We start from the raw sequence: 18162 nt of genomic DNA, 5'->3' as shown, positions 1-18162 counted from the left end.
AGAGCCGGGAGTCTAGCTGTGGGAGTCTACAGGTAACCAGCGTCTGAGGCAAGATAGGTAATTGATCCTGCTCCTAGTAGTTTTTGAATGAACTATTTAAGTATCATTATTATTTGGTGTTTCTATTTAGGGAGGAGTGTGTGTGTGTGATTTTATCCCAGGTAGTGTGGTTATTTGAGTAGAAGGTTGATTTGCAATTTGTAAATTGTATCAGGGAGGGTGGTTTAATTAACTTGAATAGAGTAGTTTGCATTTGGATTGGTTTCCACACAGCTTCAGGTAGTGGTGTGATCCCACTGAAGTGTGTGAAACTATTGTCTCCAGAGCAGTTAGCAGCTGTGCCAGTTCCCTTGCAAAGTGAGGTGGAACCTATTTAAGGGTGGGTATCTAATAATTAGTTGTCAGTCTACAGGTAACCAGGGACCGAGGCAGATAGGTAAGTTCCTGCTTCAGGTAATTGTAAACTAACTACATTTGGTAACATTGTAAGGTGGTGTTTGAATTAGCTGAGTTAGTGTGTGATTGGTTAAATTGATTAGAAGTTGATTTGCTATTTGATTGGTTTCCACACAGTTTAGTTGGTTCTTTTGCCAAGCAGTTGTAACATTAATCAAGCAGCCTATTTCCGCGCCAGCAAACCGAAGAGCCTCAACAAAAGAGCCGGGAGTCTAGCTATGGGAGTCCAGCAAGGGGAGGCCTGCGCCGAGACGCAGTTCGAATAGATCCGAACCTAACAGCGCTCTGGCAGAAGCCATCTACTAGTCAGGTCTGTACCCTCCATGCCACTGCTCCTACTGTGCCTACTTGTCTTGCCTGTGCTGCTATGACTGTCTCTCACATCCCTGTTCTGTCCTCTCATCCTCGTCCTCTGCCCTCTCTCCGCTGCTGCCCCTCCAACCCCTCTAACCTCATCCCTCTGCCTCTCCCCCCCTCCCGCACACTCTCTGGTGCACTCTGGAACTGTCACTCTTCTGCTAACAAAGCTGATTTCATCGCTGCCTTTGCCTCCCACCCCTCTCTCGATTTCCTTGCTCTCACTGAAACCTGGCTGTCCCCTGATGACACTGTAACTCCTGCTGCCCTGTCCTCTCTCTATGTCCTGTCCCATACCCCACGTCTCACTGGACAGGGAGGTGGGACTGGTCTTCTCCTCTCTCCCTCCTTACTATTTTCTGTCCCCCTCCTGCTCCAACCCCTACACCTACTGCATCCCCTACTAACTCACCCTCCTTCTCCACCTTCTCGCCCCTCTCAGACTCTGACCTCTCCTCCCTGCTCCAGGGTCACAAATCCACCACGTGTGCCCTGGACCCCCTCCCCACTCACCTCTTTCAAGCTGCTGCTCCTGCTCTACTTCCCTTCATCTCCTCCCTTCTCAACACCTCTCTACTTTCTGATCTCTTTCCCTCTGCCTTCAAAAAAGCCTCTATCACTCCCCTCCTCAAAAAACCTACCCTCGACCCCACCTCCCTCCAGAGCTACCGTCCTGTCTCCCTCCTACCCTTCCTCTCCAAAACCCTCGAGCGGACTGTACACTGCCAGCTCTCTGCTTTCCTGTCCAACCACTCTCTGCTCGACCCTCTCCAATCTGGCTTCCGCTCTGCTCACTCCACTGAAACCACCCTCCTGTCTGTCACCAACTCACTTAAGTCCGCCCGAGCTGCCTCTCTCTCTTCTGTCCTAATTCTCCTCAACCTCTCTGCTGCCTTTGACACTGTTGATCACTCTATTCTACTATCATCTCTCGCTGACCTGGGGATCTCTGGCACTGCTCTGGCCTGGTTCTCCTCCTACCTCTCCAACCGCACTTACCAGGTAACCTGGCGTGGAGCAACCTCCACACCTCACCTTTTCTTAACAGGAGTCCCCCAAGGGTCAGTCTTGGGTCATCTCCTGTTCTCTCTCTACACCCGCTCCCTGGGCCCCCTCATCGCATCCTATGGTTTCTCATACCATTTCTATGCTGATGATGCTCAGATTTTCCTCTCCTTCCCCACCTCTGACTCCACTATCTCCTCCCGTAACTCTACCTGTCGGTCTGCTATTTCCTCCTGCACTCGCATCACCTCAAACTCAACCTCTCTAAATCTGACCTCCTTTTCTTTCCCTCCTCCTCCCCCTCCTCTGATCTCTCTATCTCTGTTCCTCTGGAATCTACCACACTCTCTCCCTCTTACTCAGCTAAGAACCTTGGAGTCACCCTGGACCCCTGCATCTCTTATTCCCAGCACATCTCCACTCTGGCACGCACTTGCCGATTCTTCCTGAGCAACATCCGAAGAATCCGACCCTTCCTCACCAACTACGCCACCCAGCTCCTGGTCCAGGCCTTGGTACTCTCCCGCCTAGACTACTGCAACTCCCTCCTGGCTGGCCTCCCTGCGTCCGCCACCCGTCCGCTCCAGCTCATCCAGAACTCGGCTGCCCGCCTGGTGTTCTCTCTGCCTCACTTCTCCCACGCAACTCCACTACTCCGCTCACTCCACTGGCTCCCGATCACCGCTCGCATCCAGTTCAAGACTCTTGTACTAGCCTACAGATGCCTTGACCAGACTGCACCCAGCTACCTCCAGACCCTCATCTCTCCCTACACTCCCACTCGACCTCTCCGCTCCGCCTGCACTAGAAGACTGGCTCTACCTCCTCTACGCTCCCCTGCTTCCAGAGTCCGCTCCTTCTCCACCCTCGCTCCGCAGTGGTGGAATGACCTTCCTACAGATGTCAGGACCCCCCAGTCCCTGACCACATTCCGGCGCCTCCTTAAGACTCACCTCTTCACCTGTAGAACTCCCCTGTTTTTCCCCTGGGACACTATCACCCTTCCTTTAAATGCGCTTTATTTGCTCTTATCTGCCCCCTATTTTACTGCATTTAATCCTGTACTTCAGAGTACTGTAATCCGCCAAGTGTTTAATCTGCAGTATTTTGTAGTTAATCGTATCCTGATGTAACTGTCACTGTTATCTGCTGTATTATTGAATTGTATTTTGTCACACTTGTACTTGCTTGAACCAAAGTCATTGTATTTATCTCGCTCTTATTGTATTATTACTTGTACTGTAACACTTGAAATGTATTTGCTTATGATTGTAAGTTGCCCTGGATAAGGGCGTCTGCTAAGAAATGTATTAGTTGTTTGTATTGTGTTAGTGTTTGGGTGAAAAGGGTGGCCAACCTTTGAACTAAAATGATAGCACATATACAAAACAATGAAAGCTTTTGTTCAGGATTTGACAGAGAGCAAGTGAATCCAAGTCATAAATCTGCTTTTCGATCTGTGAGGGCGTTGTATAACAGTGTGCCCCTGACTGGATGGGTTGGCAATTCATTCCACGGAAAGTCCGAAGTCGGCCACCCAGAAAGGGAGTGGAGTCACAATACCAGAAGTCATTTCCTTAATGAGGTAGGTGATGTGGCAACCGTGCATTGGAGGAAAAGCGATTGCACTCACTACCGACGGGGCCGTGACTAAGAGTATATCAGGGGATGTGGCGAAGCAATCTGTTCCTTTGTTATGGTTATAAAAGGACCAGTGAAGGAGTACTGTGTTGTAAAAAGAAACTGAGTGTTTGTTTGTTGTTTTGTCTCTCTATTAAACTGTTACGTTTATCAACCAGCAAATAAACCCGGACTACACTACCATTGCGGATGATAAACCTGTAATTCACCACTTGCACTAAGCGCACTCACTCTGGGCTTGTGACTGTGGTTTAACTGGGTCATTTTATTATTATTTAAGTGTTGCAAGGACTCAACCCAGCAAAATAAAGAGCTGTTTAACTGTGAACTGTGTTGTGTCAAATCATTCCTTAGCACTGCATCACCTCTACACCTGCACACTGCAAACCACTTTGCCACACGATTATATTGATAAACACGAGGAACATTTTGTCTTTCTGATAGAGGGTTAACTCTAAGAAAGTGGTATTGTTTGGTACGCAGAGTCTGTCTCTGTCTCACTGTCTTGCATATTCAGAGAGAAAAAAAGCTAGCATGACCATACATGGGCATGGAGAGAAAGGCTGTGTTTTGTTTTGTTTTGTTTTTTTTTAAAGAAATGAATCTAGTGCATAGACTGCTTAAGTGTAAACCAAGGGAATTTGAATAATATGTTTAAAATATGTTACAAGCAAAGGCAAAATACAGGGAAAATAACTATTTTCTGTTAATAACACTGCTTTGCTGAACAATGTGCTACTAAGAGACAGAAAGTTGGAATCAGTACAGAGCGGCAGGCACAGATGCTGTACAGATTGTTGTTTGTTAGATTGACTGTTTGAAAAAACTAGTGATGTTTTTTAATTAAGTCTTGGTAATCTCCTATCTTGAATTATTCAATGAACCTTTTGAGAACCATGAACATATATATATATATATATATATATATATATATATATATATATATATATATATATATATATATTTTTTTTTTTTTTTTTTTCCAGAATGAAAGTTAAACATACAGAGCATATAAATGCCCAACTTCCCCTTTATCCCCCCTCCTTTCTTCCACTCCCACACTTCCCCCAATCCTTACCCCCTAAAATCCAAATAAAACATATTATAATAAACCAACCGGAAGATAACGAATAGATAAAAGAAAATACATAATAAAACAAGCAAATAAATACATTAGAAAAAAGAAAATACATTAATAAAATAATATATATTATATATAAAACTATAGTAAAAAATAAAAGAGTGGGGTTAACAGTTTGCAAGGATATATTTTGGTTATTGTTTTCAAGCAGAACCTTAGACAGCTGAATCTGTAACCTCAGGTAGCTGTAAGGTAAGAACTTACTTAATCCATATCCAAATCTGATGCCTCTTCCTCCAAGCTCGACCCAATACTCTTCAAACCCGATGAAGTGTTCTCTTCTGGCTCCTCCTTTACATACAATTGATCTGCGTTGAAAAGCTCCAGCATTCGCTCGGTAAACACAAAATTCCAGCAACATTTACCTCGGAAGTCCAACGTCGTGCGTATGCGCACAAGCAAATTCATCAACAGCAATCCCATTTAAGGCCATCTAGCGTCGTGGATGAGTATTGTAACAGATGATACACTGTTTTGATTACATTTGAGAAGAAATCTTAAGTTTATACTAAAAAAAATGAAATTAATTTTACAAAGACAAAAAAGCCACAAATATGCTAGAATACCAACTGTTATTTTCAAAGCCAAACAACCAATAAAAAAAGCCAGAATTGTAAAATCTGGCTTAAAAAAAGCCAATCTGGCAACCCTGGACAGGGATATAGTGGAGGCTGTTGTACCCACACACACACACACACACGTATATATATGGGCTGCAGTGCATTACAAGAAAATATTTCAGAGAGGTTATGTGACATCATAAACTACAAGAGCAAACCCAGAGAATGCCACAGTAAAATCATAGCAAAGTACAGTAAAACATAGTAAAAGCACTGTGAAATAATAGTCAATCACAAGTACGTTTTGTAAAGCGTTGCACAGCCTTGGTTAACTCCAGTAAATAATGGTGAATGCATGGTATAGTACAATAAACTGAAAAAAAAGCTTTATAATGAGTACTGCTGTCTCTGCGCGATTGTGCTTCAGACCCCATTGTAAAAGGGACCTCATTTCAATGGCTTCCTGTGACAGAAACAGAATGATCCTTGGTGGCAAATCTCCCTTCCAACCTGTGAGGGTGCTAAGTAAAGGGAACAGAGTACCCTGGACTGGTTGGCATGACAATTCATTCCCAGGGTTAAAAGGAAGTCGGTCATCTCAAAAGGGGGCGGAACTTCGGTACACTAACACATCGACTCGGAAGGGAAACGATGTGGCAGCCGCGGGTTGGAGGAGCAGTTGCAATCGTTTACCAAGGGGTCATGAGTGACTGGAGGTCAGTGGGCATCCACTAATCACTTCTAAACACCCAGGAGCTCGGCAGTGGATGTCTGAGAGCTACCTCAGCTCTGCAGTTGTCCACTTGAGCTCACCAGGTGCCAGAGGCTATTGTAGCTTAGCAAGGTGTCTTGTCCCTGGCGTCTTTGTTTCCCTAACCTGGGGGAGCTCCACAGCCAAGGCAATGTTCCCTGTAGAATCCCCAGATCAGCGACTTCCCACAGCCAGGATGAGAACCTGCCAAGGTAAGCTACTGCAGTATCCACTCCCAAAAAATAATCCTAATAAAAAAAAAAAAAAAATCCTGCTTAACAAAAAATAGTCAGTAAAAGATATTAAGACAGTTACCCTCAATTTCAATACCAATTGGTGTATACAATATATATGATAGTTCTGGATCTACTATATATGATAGTTAATATGTATAAAGTGTTCTCTCTCATTCTGTAGCCTCCCAATCTTAAACAAATCGGTTATTTTCAGTAAAAGTAATTTAGGAATGATAACCAAAAATCTTTATACCGGGTAGAATAGATTTGAAAGTATGAATTTCTTAATCACCTTATGTGGATCAAATCATTTAAATGCAACTGCTTTTTGACTTAAAATATTTCTTGTTTAATGACTTATATTCTATGATACAAAATTGCAAGAATAGAGGAAGCAATCTTATTGGCAAACAAGTGTTCCAGCCCATGAAAACATGTCACCATACCAGCACAGCTTGGAACTTTTAGAATCACTCTGCCTGATTCACTTGGCATCACCTTGTATTGAACTGCATCCTTAGGCGTTCTGATATTGGACAATACTGGAACACCCTGTTGTGTGCGGTTGCCTTCTTAAGCAATTCTTATAATTGCCTTCTTGTAATTCCCAGATGTTCTTTGGCCATAAACACATGTATAACTGGCTAGATCATAAAATTGTATGTTAAGGTTTGCAAGGCACCACAATTTAAGCAATCATGTTTCGGTTTTTTTGCATTTCAGTCTGTACATAGTACTTGTACCTGTGTGGTTTAAAGCAGCCTTGCACCTGAATTCAGGGCAAAGCACCTAAACAAATGTATGTTAAACATGTAATTAAACATACTATTTCAATAATTAAAACTCGGAAACATCATAAAAGGTAATACAATCAATTCTTCAAAATACTTCAGACTGTCAGAATATGTTTTAATTAATATAATTTTAAGTTTCTCTAAGCCATGCATACATTTAATTTGTTATTTTATATATTATATATCTTTAGTATCATCCAAATCTTTTTTTGTTTGTTTTTCTATTAAACCTGTCATATAAAGCACACCTCTTTTAAACTAAGCTTTACTACATTTTACGTTATTAAGCTGAACATGCCAATTCAATGGATTTGTTGCTCCAACAAACATGCAATCATAAATTCCAAGTTAAAACTAGAAACAAAGTACAGCAGGTCAAGTAGACAAACCTCTGATCTCATTCTGTGTGTAAAAACGTCTAAGGCATTTGTCGAAGGGAATGATCTTTTAGTGCAATTATCATTTAAAAAAGCAACATCTGAAAACGTTCATGTTGTTTTTATTACAGTCAGTACCAGGCTTGGCAGTCGCCACGGCAGAAATCTATTTATTGGGATAAAATGAAGAACAGATACCCCCCCCCCCCCCCCATCATTCATTTGTAGTAAATGGATACCGTCTTGCTTTTTAAAATATTTTGCCTATTTTGGAGTAGAAGATTATCTATTTTGGGATACAGGGATATTTATTAAGCAATTCTAGTGTGGGGTAAAAAAAAATGGGCAACCAATGTCCCACAAGCACAGGTTTTTAATGCAAAAAAGAACATATCTGCCATCCATTTAGTCCTTTGTTCCAATTCTAATAATGGGCAAATAATGCTTTCCAGTATGAACCTGGAACACGTGTGTAAATAAGGATACTTATTTTTTTGTGAGTTTTGAACTAATTGTTTTAAAAAAATGCTGTTATAATTGTAAGAAAACAACAATGTATGTACAAAACATTAGGAACACCTTCCTAATATTGAGTTGCACCCCCTTTTGCCCTCAGAACAGCCTCAATTTGTCGGGGCATGGACTCTACAAGGTGTCGAAAGCCTTCCACAGGGATGCTGGCCCATGTTGACTCCAATGCTTCCCACAGTTGTGTCAAGTTGGCTGGTAGTGGATCTCTACTCCGAATAGCTCGTTCCATCTCATCCCACAGATGCTCAATTGGATTCAGATCTGGGCAGGCCACTGCAGTAAGCAGAATTCACTGTCATGTTTGTGGAACCATTCCTGGACAATCCTAGCCTTGTGGCATGGGGCATTATCCTGCTGAAAAAATCCATCAGCAGATGGATACACCACTGCCATGATGGGATGCACCTGACTGGCAATGATGTTCAGATATCCTGTGGCATAAAAATGTTGCTCCACTTTTATCAAGGGGCCCAATGTGTGCCATGAAAACACACCCCACACCACCACCAACGGCCTGCAATGTTGACACGCGGCATGATGGATGCATGTACTCATGTGGTTTTCGCCATACCCTAGTCCTCCCATCAGTGTGAAACAGCAGGAACCGGGATTCATCAGACCAGGCAATGTTTTTCCAATCCTCCAGTGTCCAGTGTTTTCATTCCTTAGCCCACTGCAACCGCAGTTTCTTGTGTTTTGCTGAAAGAAGTGGAACTCTGTTAGGTCGTCAGCTGCCATACCCCATTCGTGTCAAGGTACGACAAGTTGTGCATTCTTTTATGAGTCTTTTGGCACCAATGTTGTACTGGACTGTCAGTTGACTAACTGTAGCCTGTCTGTTACTCTGCACAATTCGTGTCAGCCTTCTTTGGCTTCTTTCATCAATGAGCTGTTTTCGACCACTGGCCTGCCATTGGCTGGATGTCCTTTGGGTGGTGGACCATCCTTCATACACACGGGAAACTGTTGAGCGTGAAAAACCCAGCAGCATTGCAGTTCTTGACCCACTCAAACCGACGTGCCTGGCACCTACTACCATACCCAGTTCAAAGGCACTTACTATAAATCTTTTGTCTTGCCCATTTACCCTCTGAATGGCACACATACACAATCCATGTCTCAATTGTGTTCAGGCTTAAAAATCCTTCTTTAACCTGTCTCCACTTCATCTACACTGATTGAAGTGGATTTAACAGGTTACATCAATAAGGGATCAAAGCTTTCACCTGGATTCACCTCGTCAGTCTATTTCATGGAAAGAGCAGGTGTCCTAATGTTTTGTACACTCAGTGTATATAATATATATTAAGAACATCCTCACATTCTGATACTATCAATCATCTGTGTTACAGAAGGTATTCTTCAAGTCCCATCATAACTTAATAAGCTGTTCTCCTGGTTCTCTTGTAAAAAAAATACCGGTGTGACGTACAGACAGCCTCTCATATACCCACAGATTTGGGACAATGAGTTCTTTAGATACGTATAAAACTATGTAGTGTGTCGGTATGTACATAGGCTTCCACTAGGAATATAGTGGAAATGTTGGTTATCACCCTTTCATAAATGAAAAGAATACATAAATAAAATATATTGTTTAAAGAAGTTACTCATAAGATAAGAATGTCATATTAAGTTGTTTCCACTTTACTTAAAAATGCTCTTTAGGCCATTCTACCCCCTGGGGCCTCGATAATAAAAAACCTTTAGCTTTTTCTCTTAAAACTTGTATGCAATGGTGATCTAAGTCTATAACTATTTTGTGTCTGCTTGGTATTGTGATGTGAGCTTCCTCAAACATGCATATACTGTATTGCTTGTAGTCACTTGGGGATTCAACAGCAATGAAGGTTATTATTCATAGACAACTGGAATTTGTAGATTGTCACATGACTTTTTCCACCATGCACCACAACGATACATCAACTCTCTGCTGTATGAACTATCCATATTTTCCTCTTTAGCACCTGCAAGACCACAAAAGCCAATGCAATCGACAATTCGTCGAGAACAGAATTTAAACAGGTGAGCTTCTGATTTCATGACTAGGTAAGCTACTGGGGATCTTGGTGTGAACCCATCAGGTATGGATGATGTTCACACAGTACAGCAACTCCCCACAAAAAGCTTGGCGAACTGCCAACCCCTGCAAGCCAGCTCCACTGGTGTTTGCACAAGTTTATTGTGTGCCTGGCCAGCAGTGGCCGCTGTATCACAGTGAGGAGAAACACTCCCAGCAAAGACCAGCCAGGACTTGAAACTGCACCCCCAGACTGTGGAACACAGCCTATACACCACTGGTGTTCACAACTGAACATTTTCCATGTTTTAAGTTGTAATGTTGTTTTTTCCACTTACGTTTTATTTTCAGCTATGTGATGATATTGTAATATTTGTATTACACCTTGATTTTCTTAGTACTATTTTATAAATCAGCTTCCCTACTCATCTCCCAGTTCAATGCACTTTAGTAGGTATTATTATTATTATTATTATTTATTTCTTAGCAGACGCCCTTATCCAGGGCGACTTACAATTGTTACAAGGTATCACATTATACATTATTTTACATTATACAGATATCACATTATTTTTACATACAATTACCCTTTTATACAGTTGGGTTTTTACTGGAGCAATCTAGGTAAAGTACCTTGCTCAAGGGTACAACAGCAGTGTCCCCCACTGGGGATTGAACCCACGACCCTCCGGTCAAGAGTCCAGAGCCCTAACCACTACTCCACACTGCTGCCCTTATAGCACTTATAGAGGTATAGCACTCGCTGAATTTTTGGTAGTTGTACTAACGTACATTTTACCAAACAGGATAGCCATCCTGGGGTCCTGTGTTTTGTCTGCGTGTTGGTCTGTGCAGGAGAGGGTAAAGCTTTACTGGGTTGGAGTAGAGAGAGTCACAGACAGAGGAAAGTGAAACAGGACAGTAAATTGACTTTCCTACTGATAAACATTTGGTTGTTTGTATGCTGTGTGGTTGAACTTTCAGCTTTGTCTGGAGATTTTGATTTGTAGAATATCCTGTCCTCTCTCCTTCTGGGTTTCCTGTCCTGCACTGACACTATGTGTGTGTTTGATGAAGCAAAATTGTATCTTGACTAAAATAATACTGTTAAGATTACCAGTGTGATAACAGCTTTCATTATGACTTTGAATAATGTGCTGCTGTTTGAACTGACTTTTGTGGAATAATACTATTCCCTTTGTTTTATATATTTAGTATTTGTTGCTTACTCTGTTACTCTGTCCATGTATTTGATCTCTTTTCTGAATATAAAGAACCTGTGTGTTGAAGTGAAGGCAAATTCCCCCAGGGGCTGTAGTTTAATCCATCTAATTTCACAACATTTTAATTCTTAAACCCATTATGTACACCCCTTGTCTAAGGAGGCATTTACAATTTAACTTGCAAAGAAGGGATTCAATACCCGCCCCCCCCCCACCCCCCCACACACACTTAATCAAAGCTTGTCTCGCAGACCAGCAGATCTGCTATAGCTATAATAATGCAAATAACACAGATATTCAATTACCTGGCTCAGCCATAGGGAGGAGGATTCTTCCTATATGGCACCACTCTAATGAATCTCAACCCATTGGATTGAATGGAAAAACAAGGGCTGGAAACAAACTGCAAACCATATGTTTCAAAGACAAACAACTTGCCATTCAACTAAAGAGCAAGCTCTGTACTCAAGAGGTAATTACGGGTCTTATTCTGAAGTCAGTATTATTCACTCATCAGCAGCTAAGAGCAGATTCATTACAAGTGCCTTCAGGGTGAAAGCATGCCACTGTCTGCACAGCATGTCAGGGTAAGGAACTGGTTGGTTAATGACAAGAAAGAAGGCGGCGTTGAAGGGGTGGGGACAGTTTCACTCTTCAGGTTAAATATTGCAAGACTACATGAACGTAAAGCTTGCAAAAAAAAGTCTTTAACCCAATAAACCAATGCTACAACATGTTATTCTTTGAAAACATGTTTCAGACTTGTATCGTGAACTGAAAAGTGCATGAGCTTTCTGTATTTTTTTGTTAACTAAAAAAATGTTAATTATTTTCTAACTTCTCTTTGGCATATTGGCATTCCCTCAAGTCACTGAACCTAGCTTCTGCCTATATAGTGTTAAAGTTGTAGACAAAGCAGTCAGTTTGGTACGGAAATATCAATGCAAAACAGTGAACTCATTTCTTAAAAGCACATCCACATCTTAAGTGCATCTATTCAAGTGCTATTTCCTAAGCTACATATGACAGGAGGAAATAGACACCATTGGGGCTGGCAGGAGTTAGCCACCCTAGCTGGCAGGATCCAGCTCTGTGTTTTCAAATGGAACAGGATGCTGGAGACACCCGCCCAAGGCTTCTAAGAAATGAAAGAGAAAAATACTCCTGCGAGAGCGGGGGCGGAAGATGACTCAAGGTTTGACAACACGGTTAACGACTTAGGAAAGGAAACGGGTATGAGAATGGAGAGTACTTTGCAAAGAACTAGCTCAAGATCTGCAGTTAGCAAAGACATGGAGCTCCAGGTTTGTGTCCGTGGCTGGAGCAAAGTGACAATGGTTAGGGGTTTGAAGATTCATCAAGGGAGAATGAAATGCTTGAGGGAGAAGGGACAAGGGCTTCGCAGTCAGTCAAGTCAGTCGAATGAAATCCAGTGACAGGAAGCAAACCACAGTTTGCAGGATATCAGCACCCCTGTCATAGATGAGAGGAGGACTTGCATAAACACTAGTGATGAACCTAATGATCCTTGTGAATCCAGCCAGATGAACCAGCGTAAGCGAGAAAAGAACCTCAACGGGCACAAACCTGGAGTTAAATGGCCAAGATCTGAGAAAACAGCGTGGAGCACAGTAAAATAAGTCTTAGTTGGTGCAATATCAGCATGCAGTTTTAACAGCTACTCTCATGTAATGGAAGCCATGTAACGGATGACAAAAACAATCATGCACACATAGTACAGTGTGTGCTATAGAGTAATACACAACAGGAGACCATGGTATTGTTGGCACCTTGCTTCATACAGGACCGTCATGAAATGTCTAGAAGCATGAGTTGGCACAACTATCAACTGGTGAAGTGAGCTTTAAACCTCCAAGTAAATGAAGGAGACAAGCACCTTTTAAAGTAATTATAGCTAACAAAATAATGACATTAATCTTACCTGTTTTGTGCTTCCATTACTTAGGTCTAAAATGTGATTTTTTAAAATGTTGCTTATCATGTTATAAAATGAAAATACATGCTTGCTAAAACTTAGGTTTCTTTCAGAACTGCTCATTTGAGCCCTATATAAGGAATAGATGTGCTTGGTGTGAAAAAATTATGTAATTATTTTATTAGCTAAAGGGGCTCAGGACTGAATGTCAGGCAGGGGGTGTTCAGGTCAGGACTGAAGTGTTTGATCTCTCTCTCACTTATAGAGCTGTCAGGGGAAGCTCTTGTGGCATCTGTCTGCCTGCCAAAAATGTAGTCAGTGCCACTGTCCATCACCTTTTGTTAACTATGAACTTATGTGTTGGTACAGTGGGCCACATTTTAAGGAGTGCACAAAGCTTTAGACAGAAGGACACCCATTGCCCCCTCTTTTAGCCCCACAACCTGATTGTGAAGCTCTGCTTTCACATGGTCTAGATTCTCAAATCTCTTTTCTCCAAATCGTCATCAGCACATTTTCAGAACTCTGTGTAGTTACCAAAGCAGAAATAAACAACCAAAACATTTCAATGGTTTTATTAAATATGTACACCTGCTATCTACAGCTATGGGCACATTTTTGCATCACTGAGAATTTTAGAGTTGAGACATAATTACAAAAAAATAACTATGTGAACATAATTTAGATCTTTTATTTAACATCATGTAAGGCTTGCGTGATTCTTTTTTTATATATATAAATTTAGTCGTTGCCAATTATTTTTATTATTTTCTCCCAATTTAGAATAGCCAATTATTTTTTAAGCTCAGCTCACCGCTACACCCCTGCACTGACTTGGGAGGGCAGAAGACGAACACACACTGTCCTCCGAAGCGTGTGCCGTCAGCTGACCGCTTTTTTTCACACTGCGGACTCACCATTCAGCCACCCAAGAGCTACAGCGTCGGAGGACAACGCAGCTCTCGGGCTGCTTACAGGCAAGCCCGCAGGTGCCCGGCCAGACTACAGGGGTCGCTGGTGCATGGTGAACCGAGGACACCCTGGCCGACCTAACCCTCCCTCCCCCCGGGTGACGCTCGGCCAATTGTGCGCCGCCCCCTGGGAGCTCCCGTCCACGGTCGGCTGTGGAATAGCCTGGACTTGAACTCGCGACGTCCAAACTATAGAGCGCATCCTGCACTCCACGTGGAGCGCCTTTACTGGATGTGCCACTCGGGAGCTCCCCTGGCTTGCGTGATTCTGAAGACCACGCACAAGTGTTGAATTTACATTTCAAAAGGTCTTCCGTCAGCCAGGTTAATTCAGAGTTGATAATGAACTCTCTCCAGTAGGTAGCTGACCGAGTCGTGTAAAAACAAATGACAGTATATTCTTGTGGTAGAGTCCTGGTATACTTGCCTCAGGCGGCCAAGGAGAACACAGAAGAGACTGAGGTAGAGAGATTGACGTTGATACGCCAACACAGGCACACGGGATTTAATCAATAAACATAAACAAAAAGTAAACAATAATGTCATGTGACGCTACCAGCGATGGTAGCGCACAGAGGACGATACATGACTGTACAAACACTCAGAATAAAACACAATACAACAAACTATAAATCAGCCCCGATCACAGTGATCTCCATGTTTTTATACTGACGCTCCGCTGAGACACACCCACCTGCCTGCTGGAACAGCTCATTGCTTTCAGCTGCTGCTCCACGCAGACAGGTAATCGTCCCCGGTGGAGTGCCACAGCAGTTAAACAATTAATTAAATCAATTTACAACAAATAATGCAAAAATATACAATAAAACTACATATTTCCTATGTGTAGGGCTTCCGCCCTGCCACAATTCTGCAAAAAATTATGAAGGTTTGCATATTTTGAATGTTATGCCAAAGAAGAAGAGAACACTTTACACTTTACATTGTGTCTCTAATTGCTGTGTATTTACATAGTAGTTACTTAGTAAATACATCTGTACTTACACATAATTACAATGTTATTAGACATACTTACAATGTTTTCATGTGTACATTTTTTGCATGATATAACCCTAACTCTAACCCTTTTTTTAAAAAAATCGAACCCAAACTCCCCTATATCGGGCAAAAATATTTACACGTTAAGTACATTGTAAATATGTAAAATAACATTGTAATTATATGTTACATTACTATGTAAATACACAGGAATCAGATGCACTTAATGTAAAGTGTTACCACACACGCCACCATCAAGGTAATTATAGAGGTTTATATATTTCAATGGCTATAATGTTGGAAGGAGTTCAAAAACTGTTATGTTGTGCAAAATCAGACAGGGATACATGTGTTGATGAGGATGTGTCAGAAATTGCTACCAGATGCAAAAGCTATTTACTTCAAAGCATCATTAACGCAATTTTTGAATAACATAAATAATCTTAGATAGTGGTTATAATAACCATTTGTGATGGTCCTTTCAAGGAATATATACTTTAAAAGCAAAATAATTCAAATAAACATATGTGGGTACGAGCATGACATAATCATTCTTTCCAAGTCCAGGCAACATAAGGTTAAGGAGAAGCAAACATGTAATTAATCAGTGCATCAGTCCTGCTTTTCCTGTGATGTCAGTAATTCAAAGGTTATTATATGAACAACCATGTCATGTAAATACGTTATAAAGCAAATAAACATTATACATGCCTGATTTTCCACAGTGGGCAAGTTGCCAATGTAATACATTTACTATAGAGTAAAAAATGGGTAAATTTGCATGAGATTTACCCACAGGGGAAAATATTGGGCATGGTTCATATGTGTTTTTTTATGTAAAGCTCCTTGTAGCAATAACTGTCGAGGCTTTGAGCATTTCCTGGGGATTAGTGACTGGCTGAGTGAGCTGGTGGCCCAAACACAAAGCCTGAGGGTTACTCTTATAAAACAGTGTCCCACACTAAAAGTATAGCAAATTGCAGTGAAAGCATGGTAAAGCATAGGTAAGTACTGTAAAGCACACAGGTATGGTAAAGCATATTAATCATGGCAAAAAAAATAGTGTAAATGCATAGTACAACTATGGGACAAGCATGTTAAAAGTACCAATGTTGTAAACTAAGTGTATTAACAACAGTCGGTCACTAATTCCCTTGGAATTGATCTGTTATTGCTGCATTGTTTTACCTGCGTTCCGTAAGTATTAGTCTATGCATTTCACAAACTCACGCTAAGCTCTAATTTAACTGATGTTAAGGCTATTGAATTGAAAAGCAAGTGCTGGGTGCGAATCACAAACCATGCGATTCCAAGACTAATGTCTTACCATTCACTTAAAGAGCAAGCTGTGTAGTTGAAAGGTAAGTAAGTACGTGCTGTGGCAAAGTGGGGTAAGCTTTGCCACGTTTGGGACCTTTTCGCTGTCTTCTTGTATAAAAGAACACTCTCACAACAGCAAGTGAAATGAAACAGGCCAGTGCCTTTATATTTATTTTCATTGAACAAACCACAAATAAATGAAAGAAAACAAAAAGCCTGACTCCATCAAGGAGTGCTTACTAAACGTACCACAAGTTTCTAAATACCAGCAACAAAACACCAACACTTGTTCACCCAGGTATTGAAACACAGTACCATCTCTTCAGGTCTCCACACAGGCCTTAGCCTTCACGCAGACTACATACCCAGGTCCTGCCCTGCTTATATACACACATGCCTGCTAATTACAGGCTGGTGTACCTAAATACATTAATAAAACAATCACTTGATCAATTAAACATGTGGCTGTGTTAAAACAGTTACAAAACACACATTCCCCAGTGTGCAGGGCCTCTGCCCTGTCACAGTGACAAATTGTCAGTGTTATTAACTCATCAGCTCCAGGAGTTCTATTACAACAGGTATAGTAAAATACAGATACATTGTAATGCTACAAAAAAATACTGTAATATTATATGAAAACAGTATGAATATTATGTTTTTAGAAATATATTATACACATATTATAATTACTTATGAAAAAACAGGTATATTGTTAGATTAAGTAATACATATTGGTTAATAGAACATAAATATATAATCAATACCTAAATACATCTTCTCATATAACACAAATACACTTTAGTATTGAATTCCTATTACATACATATGATCACTCATACTCAGCATTTCCACATTCACATAAACATTAATTATGATAAACAGCCTCACATTTCCAAGTGTATTTGTGTGGCCAATGAAAAGACGGAAGGGTTAATATGTTGGTATTTTTTTTAATTGCCATAGGTTATTGTTTATTAATTTAAGCTAACAATTCAAAGCAATTTTCCGCTGGAGAACTGTGTACACGTTTCACGTCAGCATAAACAGAAATAGCAGCTGAACGTGAACGGGCAGAGGGAAGAAGCAAAGAGCAGGAAGGACACATATCCAGCATACCTCTCAATAATCCTCTCTCCCTTCCAATCTCTCTCTCTCTCCTGTATAACCCCCTCCCACCCACCCACCCCTCTCTCTCTGCTCACTCTCGCTTTCCCTTCCTGTCTGAAATACTTGTATTACTCTCAGACTCATTCAATACTAGACACAGTCTGCTTGCAAGACAGCTCCTCCTAAAAAAAGAAATAACTTTAAAAATCTTCAATCAGGAATCGGTAGTATGTGAAAGATCCAGGACTGTTAGAAGCTGTACCTGCTAAAGAAATTAAAAGGGGAAAAAGGATTTGTTTGCTGTGGTTTCACTGGATTTTTTAAAATTGATATTTCATTCCTAATGTCTCATAATCTTTGCTTCTGCGACTTTAAGTTTTCAATATTTTGAAAAGCTCTGTTCCTACTTGACTGCTGTCTCCTTGGATTCTAAAGCAATACATGAGTTTGAATTTGACACAATTATTAATGACACAACAGCTTCATACACCATTGGGATTAGAATAATGGCAAGTACATGACTCAATAGAATTAAGTACTCAAGGGTGTATTCCAGTGGGCAAACTTACCTTAAACCCCTTTTCTCCATTCATCTTCCTCAGGTAAGAAGCTAAGCTTTTTCTTAAACAATAGTTTGGTACAGATTGTAATTTCTGATTAAATAACTTGACAGGAAGCAGCATGCCCTATTAAAAAGTGACCACGGCATTTTATTCAAACTAAAAACCCATAAT

At 41.1% G+C, this 18162-nt stretch overlaps 1 protein-coding gene across 2 annotated transcripts in view; it reads left to right on the top strand.

Moving 5' to 3' along the window:
* The first annotated feature begins 17576 nt into the window (after positions 1-17576).
* The window catches only part of LOC117422830 (urotensin-2 receptor), a 55631-nt gene continuing 55045 nt past the window's right edge, over positions 17577-18162 (top strand). For both annotated transcript variants that reach the window (XM_058989945.1, XM_034038028.3), the window contains exon 1: positions 17577-18030. The gene's annotated coding sequence lies outside the window, so the exon portion shown is untranslated. The remainder of the gene's footprint in view (positions 18031-18162) is intronic.

This window comes from Acipenser ruthenus, chromosome 17 (genome assembly GCF_902713425.1).
Source record: "Acipenser ruthenus chromosome 17, fAciRut3.2 maternal haplotype, whole genome shotgun sequence".
Classification (NCBI taxonomy): Eukaryota; Metazoa; Chordata; class Actinopteri; order Acipenseriformes; family Acipenseridae; genus Acipenser; species Acipenser ruthenus.
This window is presented reverse-complemented; position numbering and strand designations above follow the sequence as displayed.